General features: G+C 48.0%; 1 long non-coding RNA gene across 1 annotated transcript; it reads right to left on the minus strand.

Annotated features, from left to right (window-relative positions):
• Nucleotides 1-6054: 6054 nt before the first annotated feature.
• Nucleotides 6055-10186, minus strand: LOC125388516 (uncharacterized). The gene is made up of 3 exons (XR_015002005.2): nt 10119-10186; nt 6395-6517; nt 6055-6293 (listed from the first exon to the last, which is right to left on the minus strand). It is a non-coding gene; the product is annotated as an uncharacterized LOC125388516 (long non-coding RNA).
• Nucleotides 10187-11105: the final 919 nt, after the last annotated feature.

Consider the following 11105-nt stretch of genomic DNA (forward strand, 5'->3'; position numbering starts at 1 on the left):
TGGAAGAGGTGGAGGGAGAGGGTCTAGGAGAGGAGAAGTGAAAGAGGAGGAAAGGACAGGGAAAGGGGGAGAGAAGAGGAGAGGAAGGTGGAGGCCGGGAGGAGACTCGGGGGCAGAACTGCTGACTGTGAGTCTGCTTTTTCTCATTCCAGAATTGCGGTTTTCACACCGCCACTTTGGATGGGAAGAAATATCATTCTGCCCACCGAGGGGTTCCCTCCCCATAAACAGGACACACCTCTCTTCTGTGTACAAGAGATCAGAGCCATGTTTGCAGGCGGGACTTAGAGCTGATAATTGCCCTCCTTTCTGGCCCACTTGCGAGTTCAGCCTCAGCACTCACCTTCCTAGAAGTCCATAGTGACCACGAGTCTAGGAAGCAGTGGGCGGTGGAAATGGTTTGCTCAGATTTGAAACCTGGTTATTTGATGCCTTTGGGGGTGCTGATCCTCCTTCCCACTCTCCTTTCCTGATATCTAAGGATACTAATACTAGGTACTTTACAGGCTGTTGAGAGAATAAAGGATTAGGACTGGGGTGTAGCTCAGGGGCAGAGTGTGAGCTCAGCATGCTTGAGGCCTGGACTCTATCCCCAGTAACTTGGGGAAAGAAGTAACCAACAAAGTATGGAGTCTATTAGCTTATTCGATGCTTATTAAATGTTACTTTGTTCTTCATCAATGACATATAAGGTAGATAAATTTATAGCAACTCATAAAAAAAGCGTTTAATTTAATTGGGGCTTGCTTAAGTTTGAGAGGTTTAGTCCATTACAGTCAATGTGGGGAGCCTGCTGGCATGCTGGCACACAGGCAGACATTGTGCTGGGGAAAAAGCTAAGAGTTCTACAGTTGGATCCACAGGCAGCAGGAAAAGGGAGACACTGGACTTGGCATAGGCTTCTGAGACCTCAAAGCCCACTGCTAGTGACATACTTCCTCCAAAAAGGCACATCTTGTATTCCTTCTCAAGTAGTACCAATGCCAGAAGACCAAGCGCTCAAATCTATGACCTATGAGGGCCATTCTCATTGAAACCGCAACAGTTAGCTATCTGAATAAAGGGGGAAAATTAAGCATATTTGATTCTGGAATTTTGCCTAGAAAGTAGATCTCACCTGCCTAGGAGGTGGTTTCTTCTCCCAGACTGTGTCCGTGACAACACAGTTAGTTTGATCAGATCTCAAAGCATCAGATCAGTGAGATTCTGGCACTTTATTCCACATCAGCCTGGACTTTTCCATTCAGTTTGGATTCAGAGGAAACACAGCAACACAGTGAGTGTACCAAAACACTACCCCATAAAATATGTAAGAGCCAGGAACGCAGCTGCAGAGACCCAAGAAAGGCTAACATCCTGGGATCAAAGTGCTAGTTCCAAGAGGCAGAGCTCCGGTGTGTGTGTACGTGCTATCCTATATACGAGTGTGATGTATGTATCTATCTGTGTATATGTTCAACCTGTGTCATGTATGTTCACTGGTATGTATGGATGGCATGCTAGGCTCATTCACAGAGCCCAGAGGAAGGTGCTGGTGTGTCCTCTATTAATGAAGCTTATTTCAGGGTAGAACAGTATATTAGGAGTTCATAGAGACTGGAAATTGATTCTGTTTGGTGGTATATTTGCTACCAGGTTAAAATGATATTTTCTGGCCAGAAACCAGGATGGCTGTGAGGGCCCAGTGCACCCACTGCTGCTCTACCTCGTCTGCCTCACGGTGCCCAGAGGACCGGTGGTAATGCCAACACTCACAACCAGCTGTAGAGCGAGGAAGGACACAAGCCTGCATGCCTGACTCTGCTCCAAGGGCTTCTGCAAGAGACTAAAGTTTGTTAAGAAGGAAGACACAGAGCTTGAACCTAACTGATGACGTGGAAAGTGAAGTTTCTGACTCGGGTGAGCTTGCTTTTCGGTTGACTGTAAGCCTGGATGAGGCTTACCGCCACCGTGCAGTTTCAGGTAGAAACGGAAGTTCCTGGTGCAGACAGCACAGTGTCTCCCTCGGTGAGACTCTTGCCAATAGCCTGGTACCCAGCACCATGGAAACTGGGGAAAGATGTCAGAGCTCTCAAGCGAACATCCTACTGATGGCACTGGCTGGGCTCCCACCGGAACCAGAGACGGTGCTGTTTGGGCTTAAACTCTTCACGCCTTGTTCTTTTGGGGTTTTATGGTCACTGAGTGTTGAAGCTCCAGATCACACGCGGGATGAGGACTTCCGGAACGAAGTGGACACCTCACAAGCTCCGCGGGACAAGAGGAAAAGACCGCAGCTCTGTGGATGGTGTCACCACTGTCTAATGTAGAACAGCACAGGGGAGCCCTCCTCCCCGCCTCATATTCGTGCCAGCGCCTCCAGATCGTCCAGACCCGCAACCCTCTTGTCCTGATGACCATCCTCCTGACTGCACTGTGGCCACCCAACAACACACCACGACAGTCTATCTGGCCTAGAGAGTCTGCTTGCCTGAACATGTTTCTTTGAAGTCTGGAATTGCTCTGAGTCTGTAATGACCTCATCACTGAGGGTGGTGCTGCTCCTGTCCGCCCACCAACAAAATTGGGGTCCTGCGAAGGGATAGCAGGGCAAATTCACTGCCTGCGGCAGACCTGCTAAGGCTCTCACCATGAGCTGTGATTGGGTGCACTTCGCTGCTTCTGCTAATGCTGGCCTTTCCTAGACAGGAAGTTCCCCAGAACACGACGTCATTCCCCAGGGAGTTCACAGGAACTCATGTTTTATTTATTAATGTAAGTGGATTTTAAGCAGATTTGTAATTTCTAAAAAAAAATGTGTTATTTAATTCTACAATAAAAGTTAACTTCTGTATCATGCTCTTGAGTCTTTGATCGGGCGTCACATAAACACGTTAAGTGAGGATGTGACTGTCGGCAAATGGAGCTGGGGAGGAGCTGGAGGGCAGCCTTGTCCTGCTTATTTTCTTTTCCCTCTTCCTGTTTTTCACTTTCCCTTTTCTGTCTTTTTGAGGTTTTTGTTTATTGTTTGTTTGTTTGTTTGTTTTAATGTGACTGGATCTCAATGTGAAGCAATGTATGGCCTAGAAGTCATTTCCAGACTGCCCTAGAACTTACAAAGATCCACCTGCTTCTGCCTCCTGAGTATTGGGATTACAACTTTTGATTCATATGACTGTAAATTTTAAAACTTATTCTCTGACATTGTCCTCTATGTCTGTAATGCATCTCAATCATATTTACTCCTCGCTGACTTCTTGTATCCTCCTCCAGCTCCTTCCAGAAGCCCTGTTCCCAAAGCCTCTTCCCCATCTTCATGTTCTGAAAACCTATGTTTATTTACTCTGTGTGAGAGAGAGACAGAGACACAGAGACAGACAGAGAGAACGTTAGAGGCTCTGCTGAGTTCGGGATAACTTACAGGAACTCAGCTTCCACCATGTGGGGTCCTAGGATTAAACTGTGTCAGGCTTGTTGGTAAGGGTCTTGTTCCCTGCCCCATTATCTCTTTTGAACAAGCCGCTCACTGAGTCTAACCAGGGTTTCTGGCATGTGCATGTTTGTGGGATCCTCTTGGATCCTGGCAACTCCCCAGTCTGCATACCCTAAGGAAAAATGACTACCCCCCCCCCGCGCGGAACAGTTGATTACCAATAGCTACTCAGCTGGGGTGGACTGGAGCACTAGTCCCATGCATGCTGGGACACAGAAGGCTCCACCTGGAGAAGCTTTAGTGGAGGTAACCACAGCTGCTGGGCTTTCCTCAGTGCAATGGCCTTGTCCTGTCCAGAAGGGAGGTTCCCAGCCTCTGTGTCATTTTACACCATGCCCCCTGAGCAGTGAGGTAGAGGGGTGTGTGTGTGTGTGTGTGTGTGTGTGTGTGTGTGTGTGTGTGTGTGTGTGATGTCTCATTCTGGGGCCAAACATTCAACACTTGCTCCCAACCCTTTGATGAGTAACGAGGCTGCCTATGCATTAACCACTCCCTATGCAAGAGAAGATTCTCTGGCCAGCATGGAAAGCAGCACGAATCCATTGACATAGACACTTAGGAGTCAGTTTGACAATGTGTCCGCTTGGAAAATGATGGTAGCATGTTTCCTCATGGGCCTTTATGACCTAGTATCTGGGCTTAGGACCAGATTTAAAGTACCAGGCGTGAATTCTATCCTGTGAAGTGACCAAAAACTCAACCAGAAAGTGCCTGGTTACTGTCATAGCAATAGTGCCGTGACTGCACCTGCGGACACATCATCGCCAGCAGGTCCGCATTAATGTGTTCTGCTGCTCAGAACACTGAAGACTGTTTTCTCCCAGCACCAGGCTAGCCCCACCCTGCACAAAGAAAGCTAGGCACAGGGAGAAAGCTTACCAATCAGTTTTAGCTGATTTCGCCATGTGCCAAGACCAAACTGTGATATCTTCAATAACAGGATCTAACCGTCTAATCCTGTTGTATAACCCAGAGAAATAGTAATAGCCTGTAATGTTGTGGAAGCTTCTGGGCTCCCCGACTAAAGATACATATGTGTATCTCACACCAGGGACTGGTAGTTTTCTGTGATAACCCATGACTTGTAGAGGTAGCTTTGCGAGGACACCGCAGAGGTGTTCTCTCAAACGTGTCTTCCCGTTAACCTTCTTACAACTCAAGAGCTTAGGCATTGAAGCCTTTCCCAAGTCCCAGATTACAACCAACTTAATGCTTCAGTTACCTAGACACCTACCCTGCTAAGTTCACCTGTTGTCTCTTCCAGGACCACACCTAGGACAGGGTAGGAAGCTGCAGCAAATACTGAACTTTTCTTTATGAACTGAATTAGTGTTTCAAAGTTGCCTGAAAATTTGTGAACCTAACATGACAGGAGTGAATACCTTGGGTCGAGAATGATTCCTACCTGGATCCTCAAGTGCAGCCAGTGCTGGCAGCATTGAGCTAGCCATTCCTGCCTGAGGACAGTGAGCTCTCCCTTCTCCACAGATCAACACTCAACAAATGGACGGCACCCGGGAGCCATCCTGTGCTCAACCCGCACTGCGGTGCATGATGCTCTTCCCACTGCCCGGTGGATGTCTCTGGCTAGATGAGTGCAGAAAGTCGATCTGTAGTCAGGTGTCCTCTTTGCACGTGCGCCCATCCCATCCCCACCCTGCTCCAGAAACCTTTCTTTCCACGTCTCCAGTCCTATCCTTCCCTGTTGTGTGTTCTATCCTCTCCCTTGCTGCTTCCTGGTCTGGCCTAAGTGAAGACAGAGGTTATATCTTTTCACATCATAGCTGGCCCTGGAGACACAGACACATCCCCAACCCACACAATAGGCAGCCAGGCCAATGTCGAGTCTTAAGAGAGGTGACTCTATTGGTACAGGACTGGGCTGAGCATCCCAGGCCACCACTTGTACGAGCTCCTAGATCCTGGTCGGTAGACCAGGGGGAAAGAAAGCACTCTGTTTCCCAGTGCTCTCCAGAGCAGCTCTCACTTTAAAGACAGTGCAGGAGGCTAGAGAGTAGGCTCAGCGCTGAAGAGGATCAGGGTTTGGTGGCTCACGAGGCTCTGTACTCTAGTTCTAGGGGATCTAACTCCCTCTGGTGACCTCCACTGTCTCTACACGCAGGCCAAACACACACATAGAACACTGTCTTTTTAAAAAGCAAGAAAAATAGAAGCCCATAAACACAGGATTCTGGAAACTTGTACCTGCCCATGGGTCTTGCTAGGTGTGCCCAGCCTTGTAGCAGGCCCCTCATTCTGCATTCCCCAGCACAGTGGAGCAGGGGAGGGCTGGGGGGCTGGCGGAGCAACTTCAGAAAGGAGGCCTGGAGACTATGGAGGCCTGGTAGAAGTGTGATGTGGCTGGCTACCTCAGGGCTGCAAGATAGCGGGACACGTGGGAATTTCCCTCAGCCTTCAGTTGTTCTAGGCTCATGCTAGACTAATCCACCACTCGTTGGTGGGCACTTCAGACCCTGGGGTAGCAGGCAGAGGGCCCAAGGAAGAAAGTGGGGCCCAGGAGGCCACTTCTTGCTTTTCTTCATTCTCCTGGAGCACAGCCCCTCTCAGGCCTCACTCTGAGAACTTACTAGGCCTAGGATGAACTTTGCTCATGCACATGTGTTCTTGACTGAAGTAAATGCAGAATTTAAACAGTGTCAGAAGGCTCTGGGGTCATCATGGGATAAGGAAATTCATCAAGGAGGGAGGAACAAATGAACAAATGTCCTGGGCTTCGTGATGGTTTAGGGCTAGAAGATGACTAATGTCTTCTCCCTCATTTTCACTGAAGTCCAGGAAAAGCTTGCTCACCTCTGTAGTCCTGGTACACGGGAAGAGAGGAAGTATGTTACCATGACTTTCAGCCTAGTTGGATTACCTAGTTAGACCCTGTATCAAAAGCAACTCTAGAGAGTGACTCACCTCCAGAGATTCTGTGTTCCTGTTGCATCTCCATCAACAGGTGCCAAGAACGTCTCAGGTGATGTCCTTAACACAGGTGACCATGGTAGTCCTCTTCTGCCCCTGCTGCTCCTGACATTCTTCCTGTTGGCATAGCGGCATTAGCAGTTGTGGGGTGAACTGTCTTTTCTTAAATAGACACTTAGTCAGAGATCCTAATTCATGTTTTTGGGGCTCCTGAGGCTGAGCACTTTACTGACTTCTCCTCAGATTCCTATTGCCTTCTGAGGCTCCCCGAAGTCCTGCCTTTCTTGCCACCTTCCCTCTTAGCTCTCCTATAGACCCCGGGACTGGCAGTCTAGGCCCTCCTCAGGGTGGCCCTTATGCCCCTTTCATCAACCTCTGAGAACGTCACCTGACCTGAGTCATGCAATTCCCCTCCATGCCAGGAGAGCCTTCTGCACCTGTGCCCTGGCCGCCTTCCACCTGGGCCCTCTCCATCTGCCTGGACAATAGCACAGCTCCTGCGTTGTCTTGTTAGAGTCTGTCTTTGCTGTCAGAGCCTCAATTTACCTCCTGGGCTGTGCCAGGCAAGAGGGATGTGTGCAGCTCCACCTTAGCCTTTGTAGCTGGGAGAACAACACCCTATGTCTGTTTCCTCCTCTATGGAATGGCAGTAGCTAGAGAAGACCCTCTTGGGGCTAATGTGGGAGATGGAACCACTGCATAGAACCCTGCTGGAGTACATGTCTGTGATTCCCCACTTGGGAGGTGGAGGCAGAAGGACCAGGAGTTCAAAGGCATCTTTCATGACAGCAAGTTAAAGGCCAGCCTGAACTGCATGAGATCCCTTCTCCAAAAGACAAGTTACTGTATAGGATGAGTTTAGAATTGAGTTTTCCACATAGATCCCACCGTCCATGTGTGCAGTGCTCAGTGTTTTCCACATAGATCCCACCATCCATGTGTGCAGTGCTCATGGTGTTTTCCACATAGATCCCACCATCCATGTGTGCAGTGCTCACGGTGTTTTCCACATAGATCCTACCGTCCATGTGTGCAGTGCTCACTGTGGTGAAGAAGGTCTTCCTGACTCCCTACTCACTCTAAGGAGAGTTCTCTCTAGCCCGGCCCTCAGCAGATGGGAAGACGATGTTTCAGAGCTTTAGAATGTGCACAAAGTTTATCCCAGGCTACTCTGGCCCTGCCTTCCACTGTGACTCCCAGTCCTGCCTGAATGGCAGCTCCTCTATGACCAAAACACACATGGATCTGTGCACTGGCATTGTCTTGTGACTCATTACTCTGAAGGTCCACATGGAGAACGGGAAGAGTCTGTCCTGAGGGTTCTTGTGAGGAAATGATCTCTGACTGTTCCCTAGGAAGGAACCACAGTCAGCACCTGTGTGTCTGTTTCCCTTCTCTGTCTCTGTTGGAGATGCACTTTAGACCACTGTGTAGCCTACTAGTGGTGTGGCCAAGACAGTCACCCCAGCTTGCACGTGGTGAAGGTGCAGGAAAGGAGCCAGGGAGAGCAGAAGGTCGATCCTTTACTGCCTTCCTTCTAACTACCAAGTGAAAAAACAGCTTCCTTAATTTTGTCTCATTTTGTCTATCTTCCCCCACTGCCCAGATATGTGTTGTTCTGTCCGTGACTCCAGTACTCGAGAGCCTGAGGATGGTGCCATGTGGGCCTGAGCTCTTCAGAGCCTCAGTCATGCTGCTGTCTGACTGTCCAAGGCATCAGTGACTCTAACAAGTCTGTTAGCCAGAAGGTCCGTCCACCTCAGTGAAGCCCCTGCGCTCCAAACTCACGACCTTTCACAGAGTCCACAGGAGCACCATGGAGAGAAGTTTTATGAACTATGACACCGAGTTAAAAAGAAAACAAAACCTTCAAAACTTCATATATTTAAAGCCGTATTCCACACTCCCAAATCTCCCATGCAGGATCATGGAAAGAACACGTCTTAAAGGACTATATGTGCAGTATTTATCTGTAGAGACTGGTTCCATGTCCCTACCACTTGTGGTCCTTGGAATCATATGTCACATATTACCCACTCACTTATACTAGAATTCCTATATAGATTCACCCAGGCATCCCTAAAAACTTAGTGGCTCCAACATGAATTATATCTAGAGATTTCCTACCACACATAGATTTCCTACTGCTCCTCAATCACCAGCAACTCAGCCCTGACTTCACCTTATCACTGACACAAGAAGCCAGTGAGAATCACTCAGAAGTCACAGCGCTAATCAGGGGCTTGAGAGCAAAAGGAGCCCCTGCAAGTTGGGCTGCAATACCTGACCTTGTGCCTGAGGCATGGCATAACTTACCACACTGCATTTCTTAAGCGCCTTTCTTTATGGTTTCCCATAAAGTCCATCAGGTCAAGTTGGTTCATGTTGCTTTGAAGTATCATGAGATACATGAGGCAGTATGCCTCATGAGAAAGCATACAGTGTGCCTCATGAGAAAGCACACGGTATGGCTCATGAGAAAGCACACAGTGTGCCTCATGAGAAAGCATGCAGTGTGACTCACCATGTTGCTTTCCTTAAAAATAGTAATAGAATATGGATAGGAAAATACACATGTAGGAAAATATGAGTCTTTAAAAACCAACTGTAAGGATTTTAAATAACGGGCTCATGAGGACTCTGACCCAGTCAATGTATTGACCCTTTGGTGGGGTCATAATGTAGTGGCACTATGGGAAGTGACAGAAACTAGTGAGTGGGACCTTGTTAAAGGCAGTGTGTTGCAAGGGGTGTGCTTTGAAGCTTGGATCTTATTCCTGCCCCTTCCAGTCTCTCTGCAATAGTCTCCTTCCCAGATTCCTCCTACTGGTGCTCTGCCTCACCACTGGTCCAAAGGGTGAGGACACTGATGCTCTCTGATACACCAGCACCTGTGAGCCACAACAAACGTCCCTCCTTTGAGTTACTCCCTCGAGTATGTTGTCACAGCGATGAAAACTGACTAGCATGGCATCCTTCATAGACAGATTTGCCATGGGCGGCGGAAGAATCTGGTTAGGTGAAGGATAAAAGTGATCCAGGCTTTCATTTCTCTGACAATATTTCACCCAGAACTACTCAAGATGAATATATTCTTATGTGAAGAAGTTTTTGTTGGCCAGGCATGGTGGTGCACACTTTAACCCCAGCACTTGGAGGCAGAGGCTGTCAAATCTCTGAGATGGAGGCCAGTCTGATCAACAGAGTGAGTCCTAGGACAGCCAGGACTACACAGAGAAACCCTGTCTCCCAAAAAACAAAAAATGTTTTTGTTGAGCCGGGAATGTAGCTTAGTGGCAGAGGACTTGCCTGGGGTGCATGTGGTCTTGGGTTCAACATCTAGCACTTCAAAAAAGTATTTAAGGATGCAGTCAACTGGGTTTAAGATAATTAAGTAAATATAGTTAAGACACAGCAGTATCTTTGTTGTTGTTTTAGGTCACTAATATGAACTGTGTATGCACCTTTGTGAACCATAAAAAGTGACCTGCCGTCTATATGCATGCTAGGGGAGACACAATATGAGAAAAAGAGTTTAAGATCCTCTCTTCAGTGTGCAGATTTCATGACCATTTTTGGACTCTCTTGATATATAAAAACATCAAATTGACAGTCCTAAGATACAAAGGGAGGCAAGGTGTGTTGGCCCATTTCCCACAGTAAAACAACATCACCAACAAATCCACACTAATTCCCTATTTCTGGACATGGACTTTACCTGGTCTTCACTAATGTCTTCCTTCTCCAACTCTTCGGTTTTTTGCCTGGTTCTGCACCCAAGGTTGGTACAGAATGCTGGAGGGTCAAGATTCTATACTGACCGTTTGCAAGTGGAAGTAAGTCCGTTATAACTGCCATACCAGCTGTGCCCACAGAAGAAGAGAGACTGGAGCCGGGCAGGTGGCTTTCACCTGTGGTCTTAGTACTTCTGGGGCTGATGCAGAAGAATCTCCCGTGCATTTGATTTCCCTAACTAATTTGTTCTTGGTGACAGGAAAGGCCTGCCTTCAAACAAAATGGAGTTCAGAGCCACAAGTCCATCCTACAATGTTGCTAGGAGTTCTGCACCGGAAGATCTGAGCCAGCTAATTGAGGTATGGTCTATGGCTGGAGATAAGTATCGGGTATATAATTTGCCTGCAATAATTGTGCACGAATTTAACACCTTGGTGCCTTTTCCTGTGTTTGAACCTGTAAAGCCACATCTTTCGCCCTGAGTGTTGATGGCTCACTTTTTTGTCTATGTCAGTCTCAACAGATTCACAGCGAAGAGGCCAATACTGTGCCCAGTTTGTCTGTAGAACGCACCACACAAACATTCTCACTCCTCACAGAGTGCAAGCCAGGCTTGGGCGGTGCTCTGGTGCCGGGAGCTCACAGCTCACCCTAGTGGGTTTCCCTCTACTGCAGCTTAGCCCTAGTCCCTGGCAGCCTTTCACAGCAGGGACTTGTCCCTCCAGTGTCTCTGCAGACTTAGTATGGTAGATACTTACAAAATTAGCAAGGGCACCCCATCCCACAGCCTTCTGCTTCTAGTTCTGATTGTTTCATAGAGAATATTTCGTCCCAAGAACATAACGATCAGCCTGTCGTTGACGTCTCCATTTTCACAATTGGTTAGTCCATCCCTGGAATCTTGGGGACAGTGAAACACCCTTTATCTCAGTAACACCTGCACATCCAAGAATATGTATTGAGTTTGGAA

The sequence above is a fragment of the Myodes glareolus genome, chromosome 6 (genome assembly GCF_982192425.1).
Source record: "Myodes glareolus chromosome 6, mMyoGla1.1, whole genome shotgun sequence".
NCBI classification, from domain to species: Eukaryota; Metazoa; Chordata; class Mammalia; order Rodentia; family Cricetidae; genus Myodes; species Myodes glareolus.